The sequence below is a fragment of the Somniosus microcephalus genome, chromosome 4, assembly GCF_052327205.1.
Source record: "Somniosus microcephalus isolate GS21.2 chromosome 4, FLI_Smic_1.0, whole genome shotgun sequence".
Classification (NCBI taxonomy): Eukaryota; Metazoa; Chordata; class Chondrichthyes; order Squaliformes; family Somniosidae; genus Somniosus; species Somniosus microcephalus.
In genome coordinates, this window is record NC_140990.1 from 107,470,937 (window position 1) to 107,490,770 (window position 19,834).

Genomic DNA, 19,834 nt, shown 5'->3' on the forward strand with positions numbered 1-19,834 from the left:
CCTATCCATGTTATAGAGCCGGGAGACAAATCTTTTTTGATCGATGTCGGAGGTAAACCTGACCACATTTCGGTTGACCGGTTGAAGCCAGCTCACTTGGACCTTGACCGCCCAGTCGAGATCGCACAACGGCCATAACATGGCCGACCACCCACAGTCGCCATGCCAGATCAAACACAACTGCCCGCCAGCTCACCCGCCGTCCATCAGCTCCCACCTCAAGGCTACAGAAGTCGATCTTACAGGCTTGTCAGGATTTCTCGCCGTTTTACTTTTGCTATTAAAGACAATTCTGGGGGGGGCACATGTGCCGGAGCCACTAAGGGCTCCAATCAATTGCAGATAATTCCCTTTAATAATATGTTAGCTATAGGCTCAGTCTGTATCTTTGTTTTCACTGTTTACATGTACAGAGCGTGATCACTTTAATAGCGCGGGCCAACGCGATGACGTCACACCGTGCATCACGTGATTCCCCCACCGGCGGGAAAAACATGCTGACGTCATGACGTCAGCCACGGGACCGCCAAGCAGTCCTCATGGAGCCTCCAAACTGACTAGACCTATAGTCGATATTCTCCTGTAGTTATCCGTTAAAAACTGTTAGTTTTCATTAAACCTCGTTTATTTGATCGCCTGAGTGGACCTCAGTCTTTTGGATAGGAACTAGACATTCCTAAACCTGTACAATAATACTGCTTTTTGGATTTTGGAATAATTTTGTCTTAACAAAATGGACTCAGGCACTATATATTTGGTTACTTTTTGGAAAATAAAAGATACTCTAAAATAATGATAAACAAAAGTGTTAATAACTTGATCAAGTGAGAACGTTTGATCTATGTTTTCAATTTTAAATATTGTACTGGACAGTAACGTTCCTCCAAGACTCATGAATGAGATATGAATAGTAATTAACGGTGTGAGATAGAAACTGGAGAATTACACCAGCAATTGAGAATTTTTCAAAATTTTCTATTGAAAGTCGGGAAATTGTCGTTAAGAATAGCAAATTGATAGCTTTCTCTTGGAGACATTTGTGACACTGCCTTTAATGAACCTTGTAAGAAACAGAATTTCATAGCCTCGCCACTACCAAGACATCGGGACCACGCAGAGGAAGATGAGCAAAGATCTCCAGACAACTACAATCTTTCGATAAGATACCTGAAAGCACGAGAAAAGCTTGCATCGGATGGCAAGTGTGGCATAATATGTAGATATCGGTATGAGTGTGCTAATGTGATTTGTAACGTATGAGGTAATTACCATCCGGGAATGTATGGCGAGTTTGCACTGAAGAACTGGTCTTAGACATGCTCAGTTACTGGACAACAGCAAGACAGACATGAAGTAGTTAATGTGGCTCAGGAGAGCGAGACAACCTTTAAAGCATTAACACATACTCCATCAAGAAACTATCCAATTAATGAAACAATCAGAATAGAGTTAAAGACACTGGTACCTGTTAGAAGTTAAAGCATCTGGATTGGGAGAATTGAGGGCTAAGGGTAATCATATTTAGTAAGAATTATCCAGAAGATGGATAAGAGTAAAAGAGAGATCTGACGAATCTTTCAAATCCATGATTTGCTTATTAGATGTAAAAATGTAATGCCATTTGATATGATTGTAAGACTGAATTTAACTGTGACTGTAATAATTGTGTTTTGTAGGTAACAGAGTGTGGGAAAAACCAGTACGAATCCAATATGAGGTGATCAACCAACACGTTTTTAAGTAAGAGCCGCACAATTGTGTGGCACTATTCCGATACACAGATACGACATTCCCCTGTTGTTTGGGGGTTTCAGTGAGCTCATGATGCGACTGAATTACACCCCCCCCCCAAGCATTGTTACGTTTTTGGGGTAAGACAACTCGAGAATTGATATTGAAATTGACACCATAGTGGACAACTCACTCTGGTGTGATATTCGGCTTAACACATATCAGCACACCCTTCGGCTTGTATTATTTCACATGCTCTGGTAGTTAGCATACTTTGATACATCAGCCAATTAGGTACTCATGCCCATGACGAACAAATTAATTGAGCACACCGAAAGAGAAGATCTGAAGCAAAGTAAGGGAAACCCGAGGCGGGGTAACATCAGGAAAGATACAAGAAACAGAGGATACCCCAGGTGGGGCAGAGTCAGAACACCGGAACACCCAAGGATCAGACTGATTTCGCACATATTAGTCACGGTGCAGTTAATACTGGTCTTGATTTTGCTATGTATGGCATGTAAGTAATGTAAACGGGCTCAAGTGAAACACTTTGCGAAACAAGTTGTTAAGACAGTTAGTGCATGCACTGCCCCTCCTACGTGTGTTTCTGACGGCTTCGTTTGTTTTCTGGAGAGATCAAGTGTATGAATGTTGAGATAGTAGTATAATGAATCGGGAAACACTTTAATTTATATTTAAATATCAACCATACTCATCTGATGCATAACTGGTATCCACCTCGACAGGATACACACCAGGCCATATGCAACAAATGCGTGGCCTTCCTGGAGTAACTCGAGGTTTTTGGGAAGAGGTGTATAACAAAGTAGGTCCAGTAACTGGAAGAAACCTCAATCATTCACGCTCTTGGTTTCCCAGCATGCTATATCAGCTGTTTGTGGGTGTGCACACTTTCCAACACGCCTCCACGTTCGCTTTTGGGGGGTTGGAAGGGGGGACTGTTGGATTGCAAAAATCGGCCTGCGAACCTAACTCTGAATCCTCTAGTCTCTAAATATATTGACCAAAGCTGTAGGGAGGGAATATGAGAGTAAGCTTGCAGGGAACATAAAACTGACTGTAAAAGCTTAAATAGATGTGTGAAGAGAAAAAGATTGGTGAAGTCAAGCGTAGCTCCCTTGCAGACAGAATCAGGAGATTTTATAATGGGGAACAAAGATATGGCAGACCAATTAATTTCGTATTTTGGTTCTGTCTTCAAAAAGGAGGACACAAATAACCTCCCAGAGATGCCGGGAAACATAGGGTCTGATGAAAAGGAGGAACTGAAATAAATCAGTATTTTTAGGGAAATGGTGTTAGGGAAATTGATGGGACTGAAGGCCGATAAATCCCCAGGGCCTGATAATCTACATCCTAGGGCACTTAAGGAAGTGGCCCTAGAAATAGTAGATGCATTGCTGGTCATCTTCCAACATTCGATGGAATCTAAAACAGTAACCATGGATTGGAGGGTAGCTAATGTTACCCCACTATTCAAAAAGGTGGCAGAGAGAAAATGGGGAATCACAGACCGGTAAGCCTGACATTGGTAGTGGGGAAAATGCTGGAGTCCATTATAAAAGATGTAATTGCAGAGCACTTGGAAAAGAGTGACAGGATCAGACAAAGTCAACATGGATTTACAAAAGGTAAATAGTGCTTGATTAATCCACTGGAATTTTTTGAGGATGTAACTGGTAAAATAGATAAGGGAGAACCATGAATGTGGTGTATTTGGACTTTCAGAAAGCTTTTGATAAGGTCCCGCATAAGAGATTAGCGTGTAAAGTTAAGGCACATGGGATTGGGCGCAAGGTATTGACTTGGATAGAGAACTGGTTGGCAGACAGAAAGCAAAGAGTTCACAGAAATCACAGATCACAGATACCCCACAGTGCAGATAGAGGCCATTTCGGCCCATCGAGCCTGCACCGACACATATCCCACCTGATCCCCGTAACCCCTACACCAACACATATCCCACCCTATCTCCGTAACCCCACGTAATTAGTCTCCCTAACACTAAGGGTCAATTTATCATAGCCAATCAACCTAACCCGCACATCTTTGGACTGTGGGAGGAAACCGGAGCACCCAGAGAAAACCCACGCAAACACGGGGAGAATGTGCAAACTCCACACAGACAGTCACCCGAGGCCGGATTCGAACCCAGGTCCCTGGCGCTGTGAGGCAACAGTGCTAACCAATATGCCACCGTTCTTTTTCTGAGTGGCAGGCAGTGACTAGTGGGGTACTGCAGGGATCGATCCTTTGACCCCAGCTATTCACAATATATATTAATGATCTAGACAAGGGAACTTGATGTAATATCTCCAAATTTGCAGAAGACACAAAGCTGGGTGGGCGTGTGTGCTGTGAGGAGAATGCCGAGAAACTCCAGGATGATTTCGACAGGTTGGGTGATTGGGTAAAGGCATGGCAGATGCAATATAACGTGGATAAATGTTAGGTTATCCACTTTGGTGGCAAAAACAGGAAGGCAGATTATTATTTGAATGGCAATAGATTGGGAGAAGGTGAAGTGCAAAGAGACCTGGGTGTCCTTGTGCACCAGTCGCTGAAGGTAAGCATGCAGGTGCAGCAGGCGGTTAAGAAGGCTAATGGTATGTTGGCCTTTGTAGTGAGAGGGTTGGAGTACAGGAACAAGGATGTCTTGCTGCAGTTGTGCAGGGCCTTGGTGAGACCACATCTTGAGAACTGTGTGCAGTATTGGTCGCCTTACCTGAGGAAGGATGTTCTTGCCATGGAAGGAGTTCAGCGAAGATTCACCAGGCTGATAACTGGGATGGCAGGAATGACGTATGAGGAGAGATTAGGAGGATTGGGCTTGTACTCGCTGGCGTTTAGAAGAATGAGAGGGGTCCTCATTGAAACTTATAAAATTCTGACAGGACTGGACAGACTAGATGCAGGAAATATGTTCCCGATGGTCGGGGAGTCCAGAACCAGGGGTCACAGTCTAAGGATAAGGGGTAGGCCATTTAGGACAGAAATGAAGAGGAATTTCTTCACCCAGAGTGTGGTGAAACTGTGGAATTATCTACCACAGAAGGCAGTAGAAGCCAATTCATTAAATATATTCAAGAAAGAGTTGGATATATTTCTTAAGGCTAAAGGGATCCAGGGGTATGGGGAGATAGCAGGGACTGGGTACTGAAATTGGATGATCAGCCATGATTGCATTGAATGGCGGAACAGGCTCGAGGGGCCGACTGGCCTACTCCTGCTCCGATCTTCTATATTTATATTACACTAGACCCTGTCTCTGTTTATATTGCACTATGCCCTTTCTCAGCTTATATTACACTAGACCCTCTCTGTTTATATTACACTAGGCCCTGTCTCTGTTTATATTACAGTAGACCCTGTCTCTGTTTATATTATACTCGACTCTGTCTCTGTTTATATTACACTAGAACCTGTCTCAGTTTATATTACACTAGATCCTGTCTCTGCTTATATTACACTAGACACTGTCTCTGTTTATATTACACTAGACACTGTCTATTTATATATTACACTAGACGGGGTCTCTGTTTATAGTACACTAGACCCTGTCTGTGTTTATATTACACTCGACCCTGTCTCTGTTTATAATACACTAGACCCTGTCTCTGTTTATATTACACGCGACCCTGTCTCTGTATATATTACACTGGACCCTCTCGCTGTTTATATTACACTAGACCCTGTCTCTGTTTATAGTTCACTAGTCCCTGTCTCTGTTTATTTTGCACTAGACCCTGTTTCTGTTTATATTACACTGGACGCTGTCTCTGTTTATATTACACTAGAACCTGTCTATATTTATATTACACTAGAGCCTGTCTCTGTTTATATTACACTAGACCCTGATTCTGCTTATATTACACTCGACCGTGTCTCTGTTTATGTTACACTGGACCCTGTTTGAGTAAATATTTCACTAGATCCTGTCTCTGCATTAAATACAATAGACCCTGTCTCTGTTTATATTCCACCAGAACCTGTCCCATTGTATGTTACACTAGACCCTGTCTCTGTTTATATTACACTAGACCTTGTCTCTGTTTATAGCAACATAGAAACATAGAGGATAGGAGCACGAGTAGGCCATTCAGCCCCTCGAGCCTGCTCCGCCATTCAATGAGATCATGGCTGATCATCCAAATTCAGTACCCTGTCCCTGCCTTCTCCCCATATCCCTTGATTCCTTTAGCCTTAAGAAATATATCCAAATCCTTCTTGAATATTTTTAATGAACTGGCCTCCACCGCCCTCTGTGGCAGAGAATTCCACAGGTTCACCACTCTCTGGGTGAAGAAATTCCTCCTCATTTCAGTCGTAAATGGCTTACCCCTTTTCTTTAGACTATGACCCCTGGTTCTGGACTCACCGGCCATCAGAAACATCCTTCCTGCATCTAGTCTGTCCCGGCCTTACAGAATTGTATAGGTTTCGAGGAGATCCCTTCTCAATCTTTTCAACTCCAGTGAGTACAAGCCCAATCGACACAATCTCTCCTCATACGTCATTCCTGCCATCCCAGGTATCAGCCTGGTGAATCTTCACTGCACTCCTTCCATGGCAAGAACGTCCTTCCTCAGATAAGGTGACTGAAACTGCACACAATACTCAAGGTGCGGTATCACCAAGGCGCTGTACAACTGCAGCAAGACATCCTTGTTCCTGTACTCGAACCCTCTTGCTATGAAGGCCAACATACCATTTACCTTCTTAACAGCCTGCTGCACCTGCATGCTTACCTTCAGCGACTGGTGCACAAGAACACCCAGATCTCTTTGCACTTCCCCTTCTCCTAATCTGTTGCCATTCATATAATAGTCTGTCTTCCTGTTTTTGCCACCAAAGTGGATAACCTCGCATTTATCCACATTATCGTGCATTTGCCATGTTTCTGCCCAATCACCCAACCTGTCCAAATCATACTGGAGTTTCACGACATCCTCCTCACAGCATACCCTCCCACCGAGCTTTGTGTCTTCTGCAAATTTGGAGGTATTACATCCAATTCCCTCGACCAGATCATTAATATATAGTGTGAACAGCTGGGGTCCTAGGACCGATCCTTGCAGTGCCCCACTAGTCACTGCCTGCCACTCAGAAAATGACACGTTTATTCCAACACTTTGCTTTCTATCCACCAACCAGTTCTCTATCCAAGTCAATACCTTACCCCCAATCCCACGTGCCTTAATTTTGCACGCAAATCTCTTATGCGGGACCTTATCGAAAGTCTTCTGAAAGTCCAAATACACCACATCCACTGGTTCTCCCTTATCTATTTACCAGTTACATCCTAAAAAAATTCCAGTGGTTTAGTCAAGCACGATTTACCTTTTGGAAATCCATGTTCAATTTGTCCGATCCATCACTGCTTTCCAAGTGCCCTGCTATTACATCTTTTATAATGGACTCTAGCATTTTCCCCACTACCGATTTCAGGCAGACTGGTCTATAATTCCCCACTTTTTCTCTACCACCTTTTTTGAATAGTGGGGTAACATTAGCTACCCTCCAAACCATGGGTGCTCTTCCAGAGTCTATTGAGTTCTGGAAGATGACCAGCAATGCATCTACTATTTCTAGGGCCACTTCCTTAATTACCCTAGGATGTAGATTATCAGGCCCTGGGGATTTATCGGCCTTCAGTCCCATCAATTTTCCTAACACCATTTCCCTACAAACACTGAATACTTTCAGTTCTACTCTTTCATCAGACCCTATGTTCCCCGGCCTCTCTGGGAGATTATTCGTGTCCTCCTTTGTGAAGACAGAACCAAAATATGTATTTAGTTGGAATGCCATTTCTTTGTTCCCCATTGTGAATTCCCCTGATTCTGACTGCAAGGGACCTACGCTTGACTTCACCAATCTTTGTCTCTTCACATATCTATAAAAGCTTTTACAATCAGTTTTTATGTTCCCTGTGAGCTTACTCTCATATTCTATTTTCCACTTCTTAATTAATGCCTTTGTCCTCCTTTGTTGAATCCTAAACTGCACCCAATCCTCAGGATTATTGCTTTTGTTAAGTATGTGTATTGTATTGAACAATTAACACAAAGACTTAAACGTATAACTCAAACAGGTCTTTACTGGTTGGAGGTAGGGACTATACTGAATACAAGATTACTGCACAGTGCTTATATACCGGTGTGTTCACTCCCGGTATTACGTCTACAGCAGCCTGAGAAAGTAGTACATCTCTTAAGGTGGAACAGGCTTAAGCTCTCTTAAGGTGGAACAGGTTACATACACAACAGCTTTCTCTGGCCAATTTATATGTCCTCTCCTTGGCTTTTATGCTATCCCTAATTTCCCTTATTAGCCACGGTTGAGTCTCCTTTTTTGTTTTATTTTTATGCCAAACTGGGATGAACAAATTCTGTAGTTCATCCATTCAGTCTTTGAATGTTTGCCATTGCCTATCCACCGTCAACCCTTTGAGTGACATTCCCCAATCAATCCTACCCAACTCGCTCCTCAGACCATCATAGTTTCCTTTATTTAATCTCTGAGTCAACGACTGCATTCTCCATCTTAATGAAGAATTCGATCATATTATGATCGCTCCGACCCAAGGGGCCTCGTACAACAAGATTGCTAATTAATCCTTTCTCGTTACATAATACCCAGTCTAAGATGGCCTGATGCCTGGTTGGTTCCTCAACATATTGGTCCAGGAAACCATCCCGTAAACACTCCAGGAATTCCTCCTCCACAGTATTGTTACTAATTTGGTTAGCCCAACCTATATGCAGATTACAGTCACCCATGATGACTGCTGTGCCCATATTGCACGCTTCTTTAATTTCTCGTTTAATGCCATCCCCAACCTCCGCCTTACTGTTTGGATGTCTAAATACCACTCCCACTAACGTTTTATGCCCTTTAGTATTTCTCAATTCTACCCATACAGATTCCACGTCATCAGAGCTAATATCCTTCCTTACAATTGTGTTAATCCCTTCTTTAACCAATTATGCTACCCCACCTCCATTTCCTTTTTGCATATCTTTCCTGAATATCAAATACCCCTGGATGTTGAATTCCCAGCCTTGGCCATCCTTGTGCCACGTTTCCGTAATCCCAACCGAATCATATTCATTTACCTCTATTTGCGCAGCCAATTCATCCACCTTATTACGAATGCTCCTCGCATTAAGACACAATGCCTTCAGGCTTGTTTTTTTAAATGCTCTTAGACCTTTTAGAATTATTACTTACTGTGGCCACGCTTGATTTAAAGCGTTGATTTCTCTGACTGCCACTTTTGTTTTTCTCCTTCCTATCTTTTGCTTTTATGCTTGTTTCCCTTTCCTCTGTCTCCCTGCTCAGGTTCCCAACCCCCTGCCATTTTAGTTTAAACCCTCCCCCAGAGCACTAGGAAACGCTCCCCCTAGGACATCGGTTCCAGCCCTGCCCAGGTGCAAACCGTCCGGTTTGAACTGTTCCCACCTCCCCTAGAACCAGTTCCAATGTCCCAGGAACTTGAATCCCTCCCCATTGCACCATTCCCCTAGCCACGTATTCATCTGAAATATCCTTCTATGTCTACACTGACTAGCATGTGGCACTGGTAGCAATCCTGAGATTACTACCTTTGAGGTCCTATTTTTTAATTTACCTCCTAACTCCCTATATTCCGCTTTTAGGACCTCATCCCGCTTTTTACCTATGTCGTTGGTGCCTATGTGCACCACGACAACTGGCTGTTCACCCTCCCCATCCAAGATGTTCTGCAGCCGCTCTGAGACATCCTTGACCCTTGCACCAGGGAGGCAACACACCACCCTGGAGTCTCGTTTGCGACCGCAGAAACGCCTATCTATTCCCCTTGCAATAGAATCCCCAATTACTATAGCTCTACCCCTCGTTTTCCTCCCGTGCTGTGCAGCAGAGCCACCCCTGGTGCCAGGAAGTTGGCTGCTGCTGCTTTCCTCTGATAAATCAACCCCCCCAACAGCACTCAAAGTGGTGTATCTGTTTGAGAGGGGGATGTCATCAGGGGAACCCTGCACTACCTGCCTGCGCCTTGTACTCTGCCTGTTGGTAACCCATTCCGTTTCTTCCTGTCCAACCTCTACCTGCGGTGTGTCCAACTCTGTAAACATGCTATTCACGACGTCCCGAGCATCGTGAATGCTCCAGTATGCATCCAATCGCAGCTCCCACGCCGCAATGCACTAGACACTGTCTATGATTATATTACACTACACAGGGTCTCTGTTTATATTACACGAGGCAGGGTCTCTGTTTATATTACATTAGACATTGTCTCTGATATAGTACACCGGACTCTGTCTCAGTTTATATTACACGAGACAGTGTATCTCTTAAAATTACACTAGACAATGTATCTGTTTATATTTCACTAGTCCCTTTCTCAGTTTTAAGTACACTAGTCCCTCTCTCTTTTTATATTACACTCGACCCTGTCTGTTTATATTGCACTAGTCCCTGTCTCTGTTTATTTTGCTCTAGACCCTGTCTCTGTTTCTATTACACTGGACGCTATCTCTGTTTATAATGCACGAGACCCTGTCTTTGTTTATATTACACTAGACCCTATTTCAGTTTATACTACACTAGAGCCTGTCTCTGTTTATATTACACTAGACCCTGTCTCTGTTTCTATTACACTAGGCTCTTTCTCCATTTATATTACACTAGACCCTCTGTTAATATTACACTAGACACTGTCTCTGTTTATATTACACTAAACCCTGTCTCTGTTTATATTACACTCGTCCCTGTCTCTGTTTATTTTGCACTAGACCCTGTCTCTGCTTATATTAAACTGGACGCTGTCTCTGTTTATATTACACTAGACACTGTCTCTGTTTATATTACAATTAAGCCTGTCTCTGTTTATATTACACTAGACCCTGTCTCAGTTTATATTAAACTAGAGCCTGTCTCTGTTTATATTACACTAGACCCTGTCTCTGGTTATATTACACTAGGCCCTTTCTCAGCTTATATTATCCTAGGCCCTCTCTGTTTATATTACACTAGACCCTGTCTCTGTTTATATTACACTCGACTCTGTCTCTGTTTCTATTACACTAGAACGTGTCTCAGTTTATATTACACTCGACCCTGTCTCTGTTTATATTACACTAGACCCTGTCTCTGTTTATATTACACTAGACACTTTCTATATAAATATTACACTAGACAGGGTCTCTGTTTATATCACTCATGACAGGGTCTATGTTTATAATACACTAGACATGGTCTCTGGTTATAGTACACTAGACCCTGCCTCTTGTTGTATTACACTAGACCCTGCATCTGTTTACATTACATTAGATAATGTCACATGGTCCTTCGAAGTTCAGCATAATGACTTGTAGGAGACATGTAATAAAATCAAAATGCTGATATATGAAATATGTCCAAGTATAACTTTAATGGAAAAGTTTCAGAATTTTAAAATAGATGTAATTGCATTGGAAGATACTGAGAGAAATTTCTGTGGCTGTGGCTTCATTTTGACAGCTTTTGTGGGCGTGTCCTCCACGTGAAGAGGCGGTACGCTGCCCTCCTGGCCCTCCTGAGGTCATACACTGCTCAGAACTCTGCAACGCCGAGAAACCAGTCTCCATTCTAGACCTCACACTGGCTACGTTCGTTTTCTTTTTGTAGATCAGTGGCATAGTCCGTGTCTACGCTGCCCAACCGCCATTTTTCAGCCAATGTCCTCTCCCCCCACAAACTCCGTTCCCTGCTTACCGAATGCATCTCTCTCCCTGGCTTCTGTCTGAGGATTAAATTAGAATGTTGAAAACCTTGGCCTTCTATTTGACCCTGAGATGAGTTACCGATCACTTATCTGGTCCTTCACCAAGATCGCCTATTTCCACCTCTGGAACATCACCCATCTCCGCCGCTGTCTCAGCTCATCTGCTGCTGAAACCCTCACACTGGCCTTTGCTGCCTCAAGACTTGACAACCTATTGGTCTTCTGATCCGGCCTCATAGCTTGCATTTTTAAGAGCTTGAACTCATCCAAAACGCGAGAGTTCACATCCTAACTCACACCAAGACCCATTCACCCACCATCCTAACTCACACTATCCACCATTCACCCATCATCCTAACTCACACTAACCCCCATTCACCCATCATCCTAACTCACACTAACACCCATTCACCCATCATCCTAACTCACACTAACCCCCATTCACCCGTCATCCTAACACTAAACCCATTCACCCATCATTCTAGCTCACACCAAGACACCTTCACCCATCATCCGAACGCACACCAGGAGCCATTCACCCATCATGCTAACTCACACCAAGACCGATTCACACATCATCCTAATTCACACAAAGCCCCAACCACGCAGCATGAAAACTCACATAAAGCCCCATTCACCCGTCATCCAAACTCACACCAAGACCAATTCACCCATCATCCTAACTCACACTAAGCCCCATTCACCCATCATCCTTACTCAAACAAAACCCAACTCACCCATCATCCTAACTCACACCAGGCCCCAGTCGCCCATCATCCTTACTCACACCAGGCCCCAGTCGCCCATCATCCTAACTCACACCCAGACCCATTCACCCATCATCCTAACTCACTCCATAAGACCCATTCACCCATCAACCTAACTCACACCAGGCCCCAGTCGCCCATCATCCTAACTTACACCCAGACCCATTCACCCATCATCCTAACTTACACACAAGACCCATTCACCCATCATCATAACTCACACCAAGACCCATTCACCCATCATCCTAACTCAGACCAAGCCCCATTCACTCATCAACCTAACACGCACTAAGCCACATTCACCAATCATCCTAACTCACACCAAGACCCATTCAACCATCATCCTAACACACACCAAGCCCCAGTCGCCCATCATACTAACTCACACCAAGTCCCATTCACACATCATCCTAACTCACACCAAGGCCCATTCAACGATCATCCTTACTCACACCAAAACCCATTCACCCATCATCCTAACTCACACCAAGGCCCAGTCACCCATCATCGTTACTCACACCCAGACCAATTCACCCATTATCCTAACTCACACCAAGACCCGTTCAGCCATCATGCTAACTCACACCAAACCACATTGACCCGTCATCCGATCTCACACAAAAACCCAATTCACCCATCGTCCGAACTCACACCCAGACGCATTCACCCATCATCCTAACTCACACCCAGAACCATTCACCCATCATCCTAACTTGCACTAAGCCCCATTCACTCATCATCCTAACTCACACCAAGCCCCATTCACCCATCATCCTAACTCACATCAAGACCCAATTCACTCATCATTCTAACTCACACCAAGACACATTCACCCAGCATCCTAACCCACACCAAACCCCATTCACCCATCATACTAACACACACCAAACCACATTTACCCATAATCCTGACTCACACCAAGCTCCATTCTCCCATCATCCTAACTCACACCACGCCCATTCACCCATCATCCTAACTCACACCAAACCCCATTCACCCAACATCCTAACTCACACCAAGCCCCATTCACCCAACATCCTAACTCACACCAACACCCAATTCACCCATCGTCCGAACTCACACCCAGATGCATTCACCCATCATCGTTACTCACACCCAGACCCATTCACCCATCATCCTAACTCACACCAAGACCCGTTCACCCATCATGCTAACTCACACCAAACCACATTGACCCGTCATCCGAACTCACACCAAGACCCAATTCACCCATCGTCCGAAATCACACCCAGATGCATTCACCCATTATCCTAACTCACACCCAGACCCATTCACCCATCATCCTAACTTGCACTAAGCCCCATTCACCCAGCATCCTAACTCACACCAAACCCCATTCACCCATCATCCTAACACACACCAAACCACATTTACCCATAATCCTGACTCACACCAAGACCCATTCATCCTTCATCCTAACTCACACCAAGCTCCATTCTCCCATCATCCTAACTCACGCCAAGCCCATTCACCCATCATCCTAACTCACACCAAGCCCCATTCACACAACATCCTAACACACACCAATCCCCATTCACCCAACATCCTAACTCACACCAAGACCCATTCACCCATCATCCTAACTCACACCAAGACCCATTCACTCACCATCCTAATTCACACCAAGACCCAATTCACCCATCATCCTAACTCACACAAGGCCCCATTCACCAAACCTACTAAATCACACCATGCCCCATTCACCCAACATCCTAACTCACACCAAGACCCATTCACCCATCATCCTAACTCACACCAATACCCATTCACCCATCATCCTGACTCACACCAAGACCCAATTCACCCATCACCCTAACTCACAAAAAGCGCCATTCACCCATCATCCTAAATCACACTAAGCCGATTCACCCATCATCCTAACTCACACCAAGCCCATTCACCCATCATCCTAACTCACACCAAACCACATTCACCCATCATCCTATCTCGCTCAAATCCCCATGCACCCATCATCCTAACTCACACCAAGGCCCATTCACCCATCATCCTAACCCAAACCAAGCCCCATTCACCCATCATCCTGTGCTTGCTGATGTACATTGGCTCCCAATCCATCAACACCTTGATTTTCAAATTCTCCCCCTTGATTTCAAATCCCTGAATGGCCGCACCCCTCCCTATCTCTGTTATCTCCTCCAGCCCTACAACTCTCCATGATCTCTGCACTGCCCCAATTCTGCCGTCTTGTGCATCCACGATTTTCATCACTTCACCATTGGTGGCTGTGCCTTGAGATGCCAAGGCGCTAAGCTTTGGAATTCCCTTATCTCTCCGCCTCTGTCCCGCTCTCCTCCTTTAAGATGCTCCTCTTTGACCAAGCTTTTTAATCACCTCTCCTAATATCTCCTTACGTGGCTTTGTGTCAAATCTTGTTTTATTTATGTTCCTGTGAAGCGCCTTGGAAGGCTTTACTCAGTTAAAAGTGGTTCATGAATCAAAGTTATTGCTAATGAATGCAATTTAAAGTTTATCAATTGTTATACCTAGGCTTCACCAACCGCTTCGCGTGAGATATGAAGCAACCATCATTTCAGCTGAAACGAGGTTTAGTCTACATCTCAAAGCCGCTGTTTTTCTGTTTATAGGTGTCGAAATGTTGCTTTAGTGGGAGGCTGAATAATAACAATCGAGAATTACATGGGTGGCATAACTTTAATTTGGGGAGGGCTGCGATCAGAACCCCAGACTGTGAGATTAGTGACAAGCTGACAAGGCTCCCTGTCACTGAACAACACGGAAATTACAGCACATAGAACAGGCCCTTCGGCCCTTGTTGTCGGTGTTAGCCCTCTACAACTGCACTATTCCTAATCCCGCTTTCCAGCCCTGTGTCCATATCCCTTTATCCCCCTTTCTTCAACCACATATCCAACCAATTCTTCAATGTTGGCACACTCTCTGCTCCAATCAGTAAGAAAGGACTGTATTGATACGGGACCTTTATTAACCTCAGTCATTCCAAAGCGCTTCACTGCCAATGAAGTACTTTTGAAGTATAGGCACTCTTGCCCCTTGAGTCGGAAGGTTGTGAGTTCGAGCCCCGCACTCCAGAGACTTGAGCCCCATAATTAAGGGCCCACATGTCCGGTGCCAATACTTGATTTGATTGGGAGTGATGAAAGTCTGGGGAATCATTGCTAGATCAAGAAACGTCAATCGATTCGGAGTGATAACAATGTTTGGAATATTTGAAAGGTCGAGAAACATTAATCGATTGCAAGCTGTCCATTGTTTCAGAAAATTGAGTGGTGGGGAACAATCAATAGATCGAAAACATCACTGCATTCAGAAACATCTATTGTCTGGAAAACACAACGAAGGACGAAAGTATTGAGAAATAACACTTGTTCATAATATGGCGACCTTGAAAATATCAGTGTGTCTGGAAATCTCTCTCTCTTCATCTGTCGCAATTTCTGTCAGTTGGTGCAGAAACAGTTTATTACTCCTGACAGCGGGAATGGGAACTGCACAGAATCCACATTAGTAATCTCTAGATTATGGAAGAGAGCCTCTTATACAAGGGGAGGGGTCCAATCAGGAATCAATCAAATCGGAGCCACTCACTGGAAAGCACATCGCCAATAACACTTCAATATTAATTACTATTTGTGAAGCACTTTGGGACATTAAGAAATGATTTGAAGCTTTGAAGCCTAGAAAATGGCATCTTATTTCAGTCTTTATATCCCTATACCAGTTCTCCATGACCCTAAAGAATCGCACAGCAAAAATACAACCTCCTGAGAAATAGGATTCTTTTCATCTCATGTCATAGAGCACTGACTCTATAATCTAGTCAAAAATTATGATTCAAATCACCATGTACAGCAACTTCACTGACTCAGCGCTGTCTGTATGATGTACCATGCCCACTCAAACCATATAGCTCCATCGCGGTGAACCCTTACCACCAACCTGAGCACATCTCAGTGAAGCACTGACCTCACCTGCCCAACTCGTGAACAATTTATTCCGTGGATGAATGGACTCAATGGAAAGACTCTGGGGAGAGCGGTTAAAGGGGTTATGGCCATTTTAATTTGCGACTACAATGTGCGAAATCCACAGGACATATTTCACTGTGGCAATGATTACAATGAATATATGGCGGGAAATAAAGTCACAGTTCATGCTCTTTTTATCCACGCTGTTCAGAATATTCTGACCGCAACAGTCTCACAGAGGAGCAAGTATTTAGGTGGGGAAGTGAGATGATGAGGTACCCATTGATCTGCTATGTTCCCGATGTGGTTGAAGCAATTCGGGTGAGGATATGTTGAGTTCTTTGTTGTATATGAAGGACCACATGCTCCAAATATTATACTTGCCTCTTCTCATCCCAGTCACGTGTTTGCTTTATATCTTTGAGATGAATATTCCCCATCACCAGAGAAGGAGCATCAGTACCGTATGGATTACTTCAGGCTTCTCCTGTTGAAATTCATCTCTCTGGTTATGGATGCCACAGGGATTGAAATGATGCAGAAAATCAGGAAGGACTGAAGGCACCATACTGATACAAATGTAAATGGGCTGCATCATGTCAGATAGTAGACCATCAAAAAGATGAGAAAGTTGCACGGCAGTATACATGCCCATCTATCCATCCTTCCAATCATCCATCCAGCACTCCGTTCATCCAACTATATCTACCTATCTCTCTATCTCTCTCTCTATCTATCTATCTATCTCTCTGTCTGTCTGTCTGTATGTCTATCTATCTATCTATCTATCTATCTATCTATCTATCTATCTATCTATCTATCTATCTATCTATCTATCTATCTATCTATCTGTCTGTCTGTCTCTCTGTCTATTACAGGGTTGTGATGTGTTGGACAGATCCTCCAACTGACTGTTGCGACTAGCAGGGTATCCGAGACGTTGGTTAAAGTTTCTTTGTTAAGTGATGGGAAGAGTTTCTCACGATATTATATAATAGGATCAGAGAGTATTAAATTGGTCCACATACCATTTAATTAAATTATTGTCAAATAAATACAATTCTTGATAATTCAGTCCATTTATTCAGCACAGCATAAAGTGCTGGAGAGAGATTTTAATGACTCCATACCCACACTCTAATGAGATGAGTGGGAATCACAAAGTAAATAAAATAGAGGTGGAATTGCCTTGAACCCGCTGCACTTCCTTGAATATTCTCAGACTTCTGCGCCTGATTTAAACTAAAGGCTCCCTTATTACTGATTAGCAGCCGCGCACTGGGCAGTTTAATTTGTGCTGATTTGGGTTCCTCAACAAGCCCTCTCATAACCCGGCTACCAATGGGTAGATAAATGCCCAGTTTGGGACCTGTTTCAGCGGGAGATAAAGCATTTATTCTTGTGACATTCTGTAACATACCACCAAGTCCTGATAAACATTGTGATTTTCAAATATATTAATGTGCCCAAAATATGCATTTCAAGAATGTAAATGCCATTTCCAATATGTTCGACACATGATAACCGCACAAATCATCAGGTTATGGATTTATTTCAGGTACAATCTCAGAAACTGTGTTTCAATTACGATCGGGGCTCAAAATACTCCAGCGTGTCTGACAATACTCGGCTCATGAGATATAGAGCACCCACGACCACAGTTACCCCAGAAACAGCGGCACATGTTAGAGCTCTAACAGGATGAGGTGTTAGTATATGTTACATAAGAACATAAGAACATAAGACGTAGGAGCAGGAGTCGGTCATTTGGCCCCTCGAGCCTGCTCTGCCATTCAATAAGATCTTGGTTGATCTGATCTTGACTTCAACTTCACTTCCCTGCCCGTTCCCCATAACCCTTGACTCCCTTATCATTCAAAAATCTGCCTATCTCCACCATAAATATATTCAGTGACCCAGCTTCCACAGCTCTCTGGGGAAGAGAATGCCAAAGATTCACGACCCTCAGAGATGAAATTCTTCCTCATTTCCGTTTAAAATGGGTGCCCCCCTCATTCTGAAATTATGAACCTAGTACTAGATTCCCCCACGAGGGGAAACATCCTCTCTCTGCATCTACCCTGTCAAGCCCCATCAGAAACTTATATGTTTCAATAAGATCCCCTCTCATTCTTCTAAACTCCAATGAGTATATATTCAACCTGCTCAACCTTTCTTCATGTTAGGCTAACTGTTCTATCGTTGCCTGCTTTCTTTCTCCCTCCTTTCTTAAATAGGGGCGTTACATTTTCGGTTTTCCAGTCTGCTGGGACCTCTCCAGAATCCAGGGAATTTTGTTAAATTACAAACAATGCATCCACTATCCCTGCAGCCACCTCCTTTCAGAACCTAGGATGCAGGCCATCAGGTCCAGTGGACTTGTCAGACTTTATTCCCATTAGTTTACCTAGTACTTTCTGTGGTAAACCACTGTTTGTTATTGTTGTTGTTGTTGTTGTTGTTGCACACTGTTGTGCCTATGCATGCCTCCGCTGACTCCGCCCCTGGCTCCACCCACATGCCCGGGTATAAAGGTGACTGCTCTGCAGCCCCCTGCCCTTTTGGATACCAGGCAACCACGAGAGGCATGCTCTGTTCTTTGCTAATAAAAGCCTATTAATTAACTCTCTGTCTTTTATGAGGAATTGATAGTGTATCAATTTTATTAGCAAAGCAAAATGTCGGGTCCAAATGTTGAACAGCAGGAGCTGCATCAACCGACGGCGCCAAATGCTGAGCAGCAGGCGCTGCTGCAAGCCCTCAGACCAACATGCCTGGACCTAGACCCCCAAGAAGCGGGTTAGGCTACCAAATTCGCACAATGTCTGCGTTGCTTTGAGGCATACCTGGAAGCCTCAACTGTGACCCTAGATGAAAACAAGCTGAAAATCCTGGCCTCAAAAGTGAGCCACCAAGTCTATACTCTAATCAAGGACGCGACGACCTACGCGGCGGCTATCGATCTGCTAAAAGGGCAATACGCACGCCCGGTAAATACGGTCTATGCCAGGCACCTTTTAAGATCCCGCAGACAGCAGCCCAGGGAATCGGTGGAGGCTTTCCTACGGGCACTGCGGATACTCGGCCGAGGCTGCGATTGCAAAGAAGTATCAGCCGCAGCACACACGGAGGGACTGATCCGAGATGCTTTCGTTGCGGGCCTAAGGTCCGACTGCTCCCGGCAGAGACTGTTGGTGAAGGGAGAAATAGACCTGAAAAAGGCAGTGTCCCTCGCGCTCTCACTCGACGCGGCCCATAGGAATATGGACGCTTTCTCCCCTAACCGCTCCGCACTGTGGACGCCGCAAGCTTGGGTCATGGGACCGCCACCTCCAGCTGCTGCAGCGATGTCCAAGGCACAGAAATGTTATTTTTTTGGCCAGGCAAAACACCCCAGAGCACGCAGCCCGGAGAAAAATGCCTCCTGCTCCGGCTGCGGGAAGAAAGGACACTATGTCAGCGCCAGCAAAGGCAAAACCGCTAACGCCAGCAGCGCCACGTGTGAACCGTGGGGGCAGCCATCTTGCCCACCATCTTGGGCACCCCCAGCTGCGTGGGGATCGGGATCA